An 11,189-nucleotide genomic window follows, 5' to 3' on the forward strand; every position below is an offset into this window, starting at 1 on the left:
GATTTGCGTGCCTCTTCCTTGAAACAGGAGACACAGAGTGGACACACACACCCCAAAAAAGGTTAGGTATTGTCACACTAGCTAGACAGCTGAGGCCTCATGATAGCTTGAGTTGGTGTTTTGCAATAATAACCAAAGGCTGCAATCCAGTGTCCATGTTCATTGAGATAAAATATGTTTTTAGTCAAATACATCTTTCAATTTTCATTTTTTTAGTCCACAAATTAACATGGAAATAGAACTTAACAGATTTATAATAAACATGTAAAACTTATACGAAAACAGACTGATTCATCCTTTCCTAATTCAGGAGAAGCCAATGTGGTACCCTCCAGAAGTTGTGGACTACAATTCCCATCAGCCCCAGTCAGGATGGGAAATAGTCAGGAGTTAATGAAGTTGTAGTCCAAAACATCTGGAGGGCACATGGTTGGCTACCCCTGCCCTAGCTGATGGTGGTATTTACTGATGACTACTTTTGATGTTATTAACCAACATGTGCTCCACCCAACAGGAAATAGATGAGAACCCACCAATCCACATGCTTCTAGACTTTAGCATGCCTTGTGCAGGTGATATCCAACACAAAGCTACCTGCTCTCAGCACTTTTGGCACATGATCAAAGTGCTGTCATTGTCCGGATTAAACCAGAGGGATCTAAACTGTCTTGCATCCCACAGGGGACCAATCACAGCAAGAATGTCATTTGTCACTATCGGTATGTATATCCACAGAGCTCCTCCAGACAACCTGTTTATTGAGCATTCATCCTGATCCATTTTGAGGCTAGATTATATTGAGCATTTGTAGGGAGGTTATATGACAACAAGTGTTAATTCTGCGTTCATCCTGATTTGTTTGTCGGGTGCTTTTATATACAACCATTTGTTCACTTCACACTTGCATTTCCTCATCACTTTCCTACCTGCAACAAGTCCGTCTCTTTTTTTAAAGTGGATTTGTTGCACTAAGGCAAGCAAGTGCTTTACCCCACTTTAACTGTGCACACCTAAATTTCCTGGTATGTGCCTGAATCCCTCCCATGAAATACTGATAGTCTGGAGTTGCCCACAGTTTCTAGAAATCAGTCTGAATGTGGAAAATGGCCACTGATTAATAGAGTCCAATAGCTGAGGTATAATTTACCTGTTTACCTCAGCTTTCATAAATGTAAGTTTGTTTATTTTGATATAAGGTATTTTTACCCCACCTTTCAGCTTTAGAAGCCCTCAAGCTGGCTTACAGATCAAAGCAGCTTACTAAACAAAAATCACATAAGACTTTCATCTGTGCTGCTTTTTTTAACCACCAACAGGGAAGGGAGAAGACAAAAAACAGTTGAGGGCTGGGTACACACCATCCATTTAAAACACATTGTTTCCCCCAAATAATCCTGGGAATTGTAGTTTGTTGAAGGTGCTGGAAATGGTTGCTCTGTGAGGGGAAAACTACAGTTCCCAGGACTCTTTGGGGAAAATAATATGCTTTAAATGCATGGTGTTTAGTAGGGATGGGATCCATTGGCCGGTGCAGGTTTGAAAGCATTCTGTCGGCCTGACAGTCTGGTATTGATTCGAGTTGGCTTTTTGTTTGCTAGCCACTGCTTTTACCAATCTTTTTTTGTGTGTGTAAAAAATATTGATATTAACATTGATATATATAGATAATGTAAAAGGAAATACAGATATTTTGAAATGAAATGTTGATAAAATTATTGTTCTTAATATTGATATTTTAGAGGCGGATTTTTTTTAAAAAAAAACTGTTTTTGAAAATAGCCACATAAAATAATTACGTAAAAATCCTATCCACAGCTATAGTGAATAAGCAGAGTAATGGAAAATTCAAATGGTCTCTAGCAGGCCAATGGAGGGGCCTTCCTGTCTTGCGTCTTCCCCTGACACCAAAGGAAGTGGCCTTGCTGATGTCTCTCCCCAATGAAGCCAGGTAGAATGGCTGTGATTGGACACTGTTCTTGGGAGAGAGGTGCTAAATGGCCAAGGATGGGATTCAGAATGGGCTTCCCTTCTGCTCTGCAGTCCCAGAGCAGATGGTGCTGCCACTGTGGAGTGGACTTTCCTAGGAAGCTACCTTATCCCAGGTCAGGCCAAGGGTCCATCTAGCTCAGGATTTTTTACACTCCAGGGTTTCAGGCAGGGTTATCTTCCAACTCAGCCTGGAGATCCCAGTGATTGAACTTGAGGCCTTGGGTGTGCAAAGCAAATGCTCTACCACTGTGCAATGGTCCTTCTTATTAGGGCCCTTTTTCTTAATATATTTTCATCATATGGCCCTTTCTATTATTCATCTATTCAAAGCATCCCCCACCCCTCTTTAGCCAAAAAAGGGTCCCAAGATGGCTTACAAAGATCACTACAAAGATAGTCCCTTCCCTCTGGTGTACAGTCTAAAATACAGGACACACAAAGAAAAAAGGATGGGGAGGGAGGAAGAGGGGGGGAAAGCAAGCTCAAGCACCAGTTTTTTAAAAGGTTACAGTGTTTATAACAACCAACTTGGATGGGAATATTTGCCCTTAGGTGACAGTTGAGGTAGGGCAGCTGGCCTCTCAGCAGAGGTGATGGAATGGTCCTGCTTTCTCTTCTCTCTCTCTGCTCTGCAACCTGATGGAATGGCTGCTGTGAGGTGATTGTGCAGGGAAGGCCAAAGGCAACCGGCCTCAGCAGAGCCAGTGGAATAGCCCTACTTCCCTTCTCTCCCTCTGCTGTGCAGCCTTAGGGATGGCCGCTACGAGGTGATTGTGCAGGGAAGGTCAAAGGCAACCGGTCTCTCAGCAGAGCCAATGGAATAATCCTGCTTCCCTTCTCTCCCTCTGCTCTGCAGCCTGATGGAATGGCTGCTACTGGGTGACTTTGCCACAATGTCTTTACATATTTATCAAGTGTACCTAAGCTGGAGACCCTGTTTCTGTTTTCCCATCACATTCTCTGAGGATCCCTTCATATAATTTCTTTCCTACACAGATAGCCCTTTCATGTTGGATGGGAAGGATTAGTCGCGCTGTTTCCTTGTGGGGGGCCCCTCTAATTTTACATTTTTACTCCCTCCAGTTGCTCAGTTACTAAACATGTGCAAATGTTTTTTACCTGTGCCTTATTTCCACTCCCTCCTGCCCCCACTGCTTTCTGAAGTTTGGCAGTTGAAAAGAAGCGGGATCATCTGCTCCCTCCTCTTCTTCCTTGTTCTGGCTCACCATCATAGTTCTTTAACATGTTCTTGACACAACAATAATGCATTAATTAATTAAAAAATATATACCACCCTACATCAAAAGACCACAGGACACTTAACAACATCAATTAGTGGTACATTTATTCTGCTTTGTATTGTTCTGCGATGAGCCCCCAATACCATCACATTCTTGCTGTCCAGGGCTGGGGAACCTGTGGCCCTCCAGATGTTGCTGAACTACAGCTCCCATCATCCCTGGCCATTGGCCCTGCTCACTGGGGCTGACAGGAACTGTAGTTCGGCAACATCTGGAGGGCCAAATGTTCCCCAGCCCTGCTATATGCAAAAGTGGAACAGAAAGAAACACCAGAACGTATCTCATATGAAAAGTTAGGGGATTTCAACAGGATGCTACCGGATACGTACTGATTGGAAATGAAACAGTGTTACTGCCCCAGCCTTTGCAGGAGCAAGCAGTACTGAAAGCAAGTTGCCACATGGCCACCCCAATAGCATCATGAATGCACAATAAAAGGATGTCTGAAGGGGCTCTAAATAATCCCAGAATAAAGGGGCAGAAGTGATGGTGTTGCTATAGCAAGAAGCAGCAAGACTGGGAGCAGCTAATGTGGATTGATTCCAGACGTTGTTGGACTCCCAACTCCAGTCAGCACCAACAAGCATGGCCAACAGTCAGTGATGGTGGGAGCTGTAGTCCAAGGGCTGTTTTCAACTAAACCCTATTCAAAGTAGACCCATTGAAATAAATGGGCATAAGCTACTCATGTCTGTTCATTTCAGTGGACCTACTCTGATTAGGACTAACATTAGATACCACCCCAAGACATCTGGAGGGCACTGGGTCAGGGGAAAGGTGTTCTGAAACAGGGCTACCCAACATGGTACTCTCCTCCAGATGTTGTTGGACTGCAATTCCCATCAGCCCAAGGCAGCATGGCCAATGGTGAGGAATTATGGGAGTTGTAGTCCAGCAGCATTATGGGAGATGCAGTCCAGCAGCACCTGTTCTAGGGTCTTCTCCCTCTTTCTCCTTCACTGTTCCTGTATCACCTGTAACAAATTATTGTCTTTATTTGGCGGGGGAGGATCACAGTCAAAATGGTGACGCATGTAAAATTAGGTATATTCTTGACATTTAACTATTGTTCATAAAGTCCCAGGCTGTGATCTGAAGGTGCATGAGGCCAGCACCCTGCTGAAGCTAAGCAGGGTCAGGTCTGGTCAGTGCCTGGATGGGAGACCTCCTGGGAACCATATGTAAGCCACCTTGGGTTTCTGTCATGAAAAGAAAGGCGTGGTATAAATGTAATAAATAAATAAATAACATTCCTTCCCCCTCTTGCTGAATATAGAATCCCTTTGTATATCTGGTCATGCCCTCTGAATCCTAGCCGCCCCCCCAACTTTGGAGAGGAATTTCATCCTCTGTTCCTCAATCCCAAATTCACCCAGGTGACCTGCTTGTGCTCCACACCCATCAGAGCTTCCCTTCCACTCATTGTCTGCTTATCAGCGTCATACTTCTGTCCTCCTTTGTAGGTCAAACTGCTGCTCTCCTTATGCAGAGGTCCTGATCAGCGATGAAAGTGGGAACACAGACACTTTCAATGTAGACTGCAGACGACCCCGTCCCGCTGCAGCCTCTTAACCTTACAACACCTATGAAGCTGCCTTATACTGTCCAACTATCGGTCCTTCTAATGCAGCATTCTACTCTGACTGGCAGTAGCTCTCCAAAGTTTGGGGCAAAGGTCCCCTCCAGCACTTGCTCTCTGAGATCCTTTCAGAGATCCTCAGATGACTGCCCATCCACTGCTCAGCCAGGTTCAAGTTCCTTGTATTACTTTACAAAGCCCTGAACAACTTCGGTCCAGGGTATCTTAGGGACTGCCTGAATCCTTATATCCCAGCTTGATCACTGAGGTCAACTGTCGGAGCAGAATTGGTTGTCCCTCGGGCTGGCAAGGCTCATTTGACATCGACACGAAATCAAGCCTTCAGTGTCATCACCCCAGTTCTCTGGAATGCTCAGCAGGCGTCTTCTGTTTTAACTTTTATTTTATTTTTATTTTTTTTTAATAATTTTTATTCAAATTTTTCAAAAGACAAACAAAACAAAGTCAAACAACAAAAACATAACAATACAACAAAATAAAATAAAATAAAATAGTTGACTTCCGATTTGTCGCAGATCAGCTATAAGTATATAATATATATCAAACCTGTCCCTTAATATATACATACAGGATCACTTTTCTCCATAGGCTATCTTAGTTAATCGTCAAATCCCAATATCATCATTTTATTTTGATCTTTCAACAAAAAGTCCAAGAGAGGCTTCCATTCCTTAAGAAATGTGTCTGTCGATTTTTCTCTAAGTAAACATGTCAATTTATCCATCTCCACTAAGTCCATTAATTTCAATAGCCATTCTTCCGTTGTTGGTGTTGATTCCATTTTCCACGTTTGTGCATACAACAATCTTGCTGCCGTAATCATATATAATATTATTCTTCCATATTTCTTTTCTATTTGTTTATCCATAAAACCCAATAAAAAAACGCTTGCTGAAAACCTTTCTGTTCCACCAGGCTTATGCAGGCAATTAGGAAGATGCTGTTTTCACAGCAGTTGACCTTTGTTTTCATTGTATTTTTAATGTGTTTATTGTATGGTGGTGGTGGTGGTTTGTTTGTTTTTAACTTGTAAACCGCTTTGTGTTTTTTAACGAAATAGCAGTGTACAAATATATTTATCAATAAAATAAAATAAATGGAGATGCTGAAGAATGAAGCCTACTGCGCTTACAGAAGACCTTCTTCTTTCAACAAGCCTTTTAAGTAGAGATCTTTCCCAGTCTGCCTCTGTACTGGAATTGTTTTTCAGGTTTAATTGTTTTATCTCATGTGTGTTTGCTGCCCTGGGCTTCTGTGGGATGAAAAGTGGGATATAAAGTTAATAAATAACTAAATACATAAGCAAGTGCTTCTGAATGCAAAACCACAATTCCTTCTGGAGTATAGGTGACAGCCAAGAACCAAGGCTCCGTGGTAGAAGATTGGAGAGCTGGGCCCAATGCAAGAGAAAGGGGAATGTGGTTCACTAGGGAACGGATGTCATCATTTGTACAGAGAATCAAGATAGCATCCCTCCCCAAGTGTTGCATTCCATAAACATAGAAACATAGGAAGCTGCTTTATACTGATTCAGTCCCTTGGTCCATTTAGCTCAGAATTGTCTACACTGACTGGCAGTGGCTAGGGGTGCCAACAAGATTTTCTAGGCCCAGTTTACTGTATGTGGATTGGGGCCCCTGCTGCATTCACAAAAGAAGACACACATTTTCATTCTCTTTATGTCATATGCAAATTTGTACCTTCTTTTGCAGGTCATCAGAGATCATACATAAGTAATAAGATGTCAGTCAAACACAATATCAGCAGGTGAAGCTTTCCCCATATATTTAGTCCCATACTGGAAAAGGCTTGTTCTGTTTAATATCTGCTTGCCACACAGCTGTTAAAGGCTGGAGAACCCTGCTCTCCTCCTGTGCCTGGTGTCCAAACAACTCATTCGTTATCCACACCTCCGACAACACCCATTGGCTAAAACACTGAAAAGCAGGAGCAGCCAGACTGTCTTATCTCACAGAAACAGGTTCGAAGGTTACAGCTTGCCTGCATGTTTTGCTTCATAACTTTCTTTATAAGAGTCTGATATGGCTTATTTGTTGTTTTAAAAAATGAAAGCTAATAGTCTGGGGGTCCTGCTGACTTGGAGCCTGGTACATGTGCACCCCTTATACCCCCTCAACTGTGCTGCCAGTGGCTTTCTGGGGTTGAGGAATTTGGGCTGCCCCAGGGAGACACCTCTTCTTCTTCCTCTTCCTCATCTCTGCAGAGTGTAGCCAACATGTTTCTGGCAAGTCAGAAGGTGCAAAGGGAGATACACACTTGTTCATATCACGCCTGCTCTTAAACCAGCTGGAGAGCCTGTGGACTACACCCATCATCCCTGATCACTGGCCAGGCTGGCTGAGGCCGATAGGAGTGAATATGGTCAATGCTGGGTCAGAGATTTTGGCCTGATTAACACAGTCCGTCAATATTTAGAGGGCCACAGGTTCCCTGCATTAGTCCCAGCTCTTCCGTTAAACAGCTATATAGGGCAGAATTGTCAGTTTGTAGAAGACTTTTGGCTTGGAGTCTCTGGTGTGACATTTGATGCAGTGCAGCGAATAATGCAGCCAAACCCAATTTTGCACTCTTTTCCATTTTTAATGACTCACACACCAAAAAATTCACATGAAGGGGCTATGCTGTGCAAGTTAGCCACAGTACACCTTGAGACTGCCAGACTCTGAAAATCTCAAGCAGGAAAGGGATTTAGGGTACCATTATAGGACAACAATATATCACTTATTTAATGTACTTGATTCCCCATACACGCAAGGTTTGGGGGGAGTTATGAAGAGACTGGCTCCAAATGGGTCAGATGATCAATAGTAGCTCAGGTGATGCAAGCTGTAGTTAGGATAGAGGGTTTGAAATTCACCTTTCCTGCCTCTGAGGGTAGTTATTAATGCTGCCTCTTCCATTTCACCATATGCAGCTTATTCAGAATTGCATCTCCATGGTGGGGAAATGCTGCTCCTCTTGAATGTCAACCAACTTATTTTAAAGTCCAGGTGGTCAGAGGTAGTTTGTGCTGCTGAATACCAGCTGCTGGAAACTGCAGGACAGGAGAATGCTCTTGCGCTCAGGCCCTACTTACGGGCTTCCCAGAGGCATCTTGTTGGCCACTGTGAGAACAGGATACTGGACTAGATGGGCTATTGGCTTGGTCCAGAAGGGCTTTTCTTAGGTTCTTAAAGTCATGGATGACCTGCCAACATAGGGTTGCCAGGTTCCTGGCCTGAGACTGATCCTGTATCTTTAGGAGAAGAGAAAGTCAGCCAAGTGCAGGTGTTCTTGCAATGCTGTAATGGGAAAAACCACAAGGTGGAATTCTCCCTTCCCCCTGCACAACTTTGAAAGATACAGAAGACCGAGTGGAGGCTGGGCCTATGCCAAAATGTGGTTGCAAACCTAATGCAACAAATCTCTCAATTTTGCTTTCTCTCTGTTTCTCAGTTTTCCAGCCCTAAATTCAGTTCTTCACATTTCCACATCAGTTTGTGTCAGCATTTTAGTGTGCATTTCTGCTAATATGCACTTTTTAAAACACAATTTTGCATAAGGTGCACATTTTTGCAAGCTAACTTTCCCTGATATAATGCATATATTTATTTAAAAAATGCATTTAAATGCCTACTTTCCCCTAGTATTTGTGTTTTTGTACACATTATTTGCTAGGAGTACTGCACTGCAACATTTGGAGAAGTATAAATTTCAAAAACAGCTGCATTTCAGTCCAGTTTTGGGCACTTTAATTGTTTGGGTAATGTGCCAAATCTCTGTCAATTTCTCCCCCAACCCTGCCCCCTTCTCTAAGCGCCTTAGCAGTTCCTTCAACAGTTCAGTTCGCCAAGTAGCAGTCTTTATGTCACCAACACAGCCCTACCCACCACATCCCAAGGTTTGCAGAAGTACAGGTAATCTTTAGGGGGAAAAGCATAAAGGGGGAGGAACCCCCCACAGGCTTCATCGACGTCTGAGCATGCTCAGTGGATGCCAGATGCTGAGTGAATGTTGGCGGACAGGGAATGGTGAATCCAACTGGAGACGGGAATGGCATGCAGTATCCCGAAAGGGGGCACTCCACACTGCAGCATTTTGTTGCCACTCCACTTGACAGTGCTTTATTTTCTGAAACAGGCCCACATGAATGCTTGATATACATTCCCAGAGCCTGCCTTCCACATGTCTACTTGGTTCTATCCTGCCCTTGTAATAATGTGCAGTACTGTCTCCAAGACCCTATTCTGTCCTCCATGCTGGGTCAGACTGCAATCCTAAACACGCTTACTTGGGACTAAATCCCAATCAACACAGCGGGATTAACGTCAGAGTAAACAGAGAGCCAGTGTGGCATAGTGGTTAGAGTGTTGGACTATGACCTGGGAGACCAGGGTTCAAATCCCCACACAGTCATGAAGCTCACTGGGTGACCTTAGGCCAGTCACTGCCTCTCAGCCTCAGAGGAAGGCAATGGTAAGCCACCTCTGAATACCGCTTACCATGAAAACCCTGTTCATAGGGTTGCCATAAGTTGGAATCGACTTGAAGGCAGTATATTTACATTTTTAAATAGGCATCAGATTGGACTGCAGGGTACCAAGTGTGGGTACCACTTTTTCATCGCTCCAAAGCCATGTGGCAAGTCACCAATTGACCATGTGATGCTGCCAAGCACAAACTGTACCTCTGTTGCTGGGGGTGGGAACCTCAAGCCCAGGCCTGAATGAGGCCCTCCAGGCCTCTGTATCTGGCCCTTGGAACTCTCCCCAGGCCACACTCTTCACTGGCCCTGCCTTGCACCCTGAGTATTTTTGCCTGGCTGGAAAGTGGCCTTGAACTCTGACAGTGCCTCTTCCTTGCCTGGGTAAAGGACAGAGAAGGGTGTGCGAAGAAACTAGCCTCAACTGCAATGACAGAAATTTATATTCCTTGCTCTGCCCACTTTAGCCTCTGGACCCACCCACCACTAGTATGTGGCCCTCAGAAGGTTACCCAGAAGGGCATGCGGCCCTCTGGCTGAAAAAGGTTCCCCACCCCTGCTCTAGTGTGCAGATGCTACTTCTGCAAGCACTTGGTAACATGTATGTGTTGAGAGTGGTATGGTAATGGAAAATCAAGGGGAGTGTGCAGATGTGCCACAATGTACTCTCTTGACCACAGTGTGAGCTCAAAAGTTGTCACCCTAGGCAAGGCGAGGCAGAAATTTCATCTCTCTCTGCACATTCCTTGCAACACTGCAGAGGATTCAGGGCTTCACCCTGAGTTTGCACAGAGGAACCGCCCTGTTAGAGATGCCAGCCCTGTCCCCAGCATATCCACAGCAGAGGCAAGGTTGGTGTCGTTAACAGGGTGGCAATGACTAGGAATGGGGTAGAAATTTGACGCAATTCACTTTTAAGGGTGAGCCTAATTAATTCGCACTTGCTGAAATAATACACAAACTGAAACACGCCCATCCTTCGAAATTCACAGTGCGGTTCTCCAGCCCAGTAATGTGTCTAGAAATGCTCACAGTAGGATAAAGTGTGCATAAAAGCACATACATTGGTAAAATAACATACCAAAATTCATTATATTATGGAACATTGCTTTGCCCCCCAAAAACAGTATATCAGGCAACATTGCAGACAAATGTCTGCATGAGAAATTCGCACAAAAATGTAGATGAATTTTCACAAAGAAAAGAATTCGCAAAGCAATGTGGACATGTGGAGAAATGAATTTCAGAAATATGAGAAACTGAGAGACACAGAAATTGGCAGATTTGCCGATCGCTGGCACTGACTGACCAGGAAATGAATGCTGAGTGGGCCCAGGGCTCCACTTGGCCCACCCAGAGCAAGGCTATTCTCTCCCCAGTCACCCCTGTGCAGCCTGGAGGGATTGGGGGAGGCGGGCCAGTGGCAGTACATTCAAACCTGTTGTTCTTCTGCTTGCAGTCCAAAAATGGTACAGTTCAGGAAGAACCTTAAATTTTGTCTTCTACATGTCAGCGTTTGAAATGGGTCAGAGACTAGAGAACTGTGTCCTGGATCTGCAGTGTCAGGTGTGGGAAAGCTTTGGATCTCCAGATGTTGCTGAACTACAACTCCCATCGTCCCTGACCATTGGCCTTATGCTAGGGCTGATGGGATTTGTAGTTCAGCAACATCTGAAGAGCTACAGGTTCCCCGCACCTATCCAATGCCATGTAACAGTACCCTTTACAAGGTGGCTAATCTTTGGCCCTCAAGATGTTGTTGGACTACAAGTCCCATCATCCCTAGCTATTGGCCAAGTTGGCTGGGGATGATGGG

The sequence above is a fragment of the Rhineura floridana genome, chromosome 3 (assembly GCF_030035675.1).
Source record: "Rhineura floridana isolate rRhiFlo1 chromosome 3, rRhiFlo1.hap2, whole genome shotgun sequence".
NCBI lineage: Eukaryota > Metazoa > Chordata > Lepidosauria > Squamata > Rhineuridae > Rhineura > Rhineura floridana.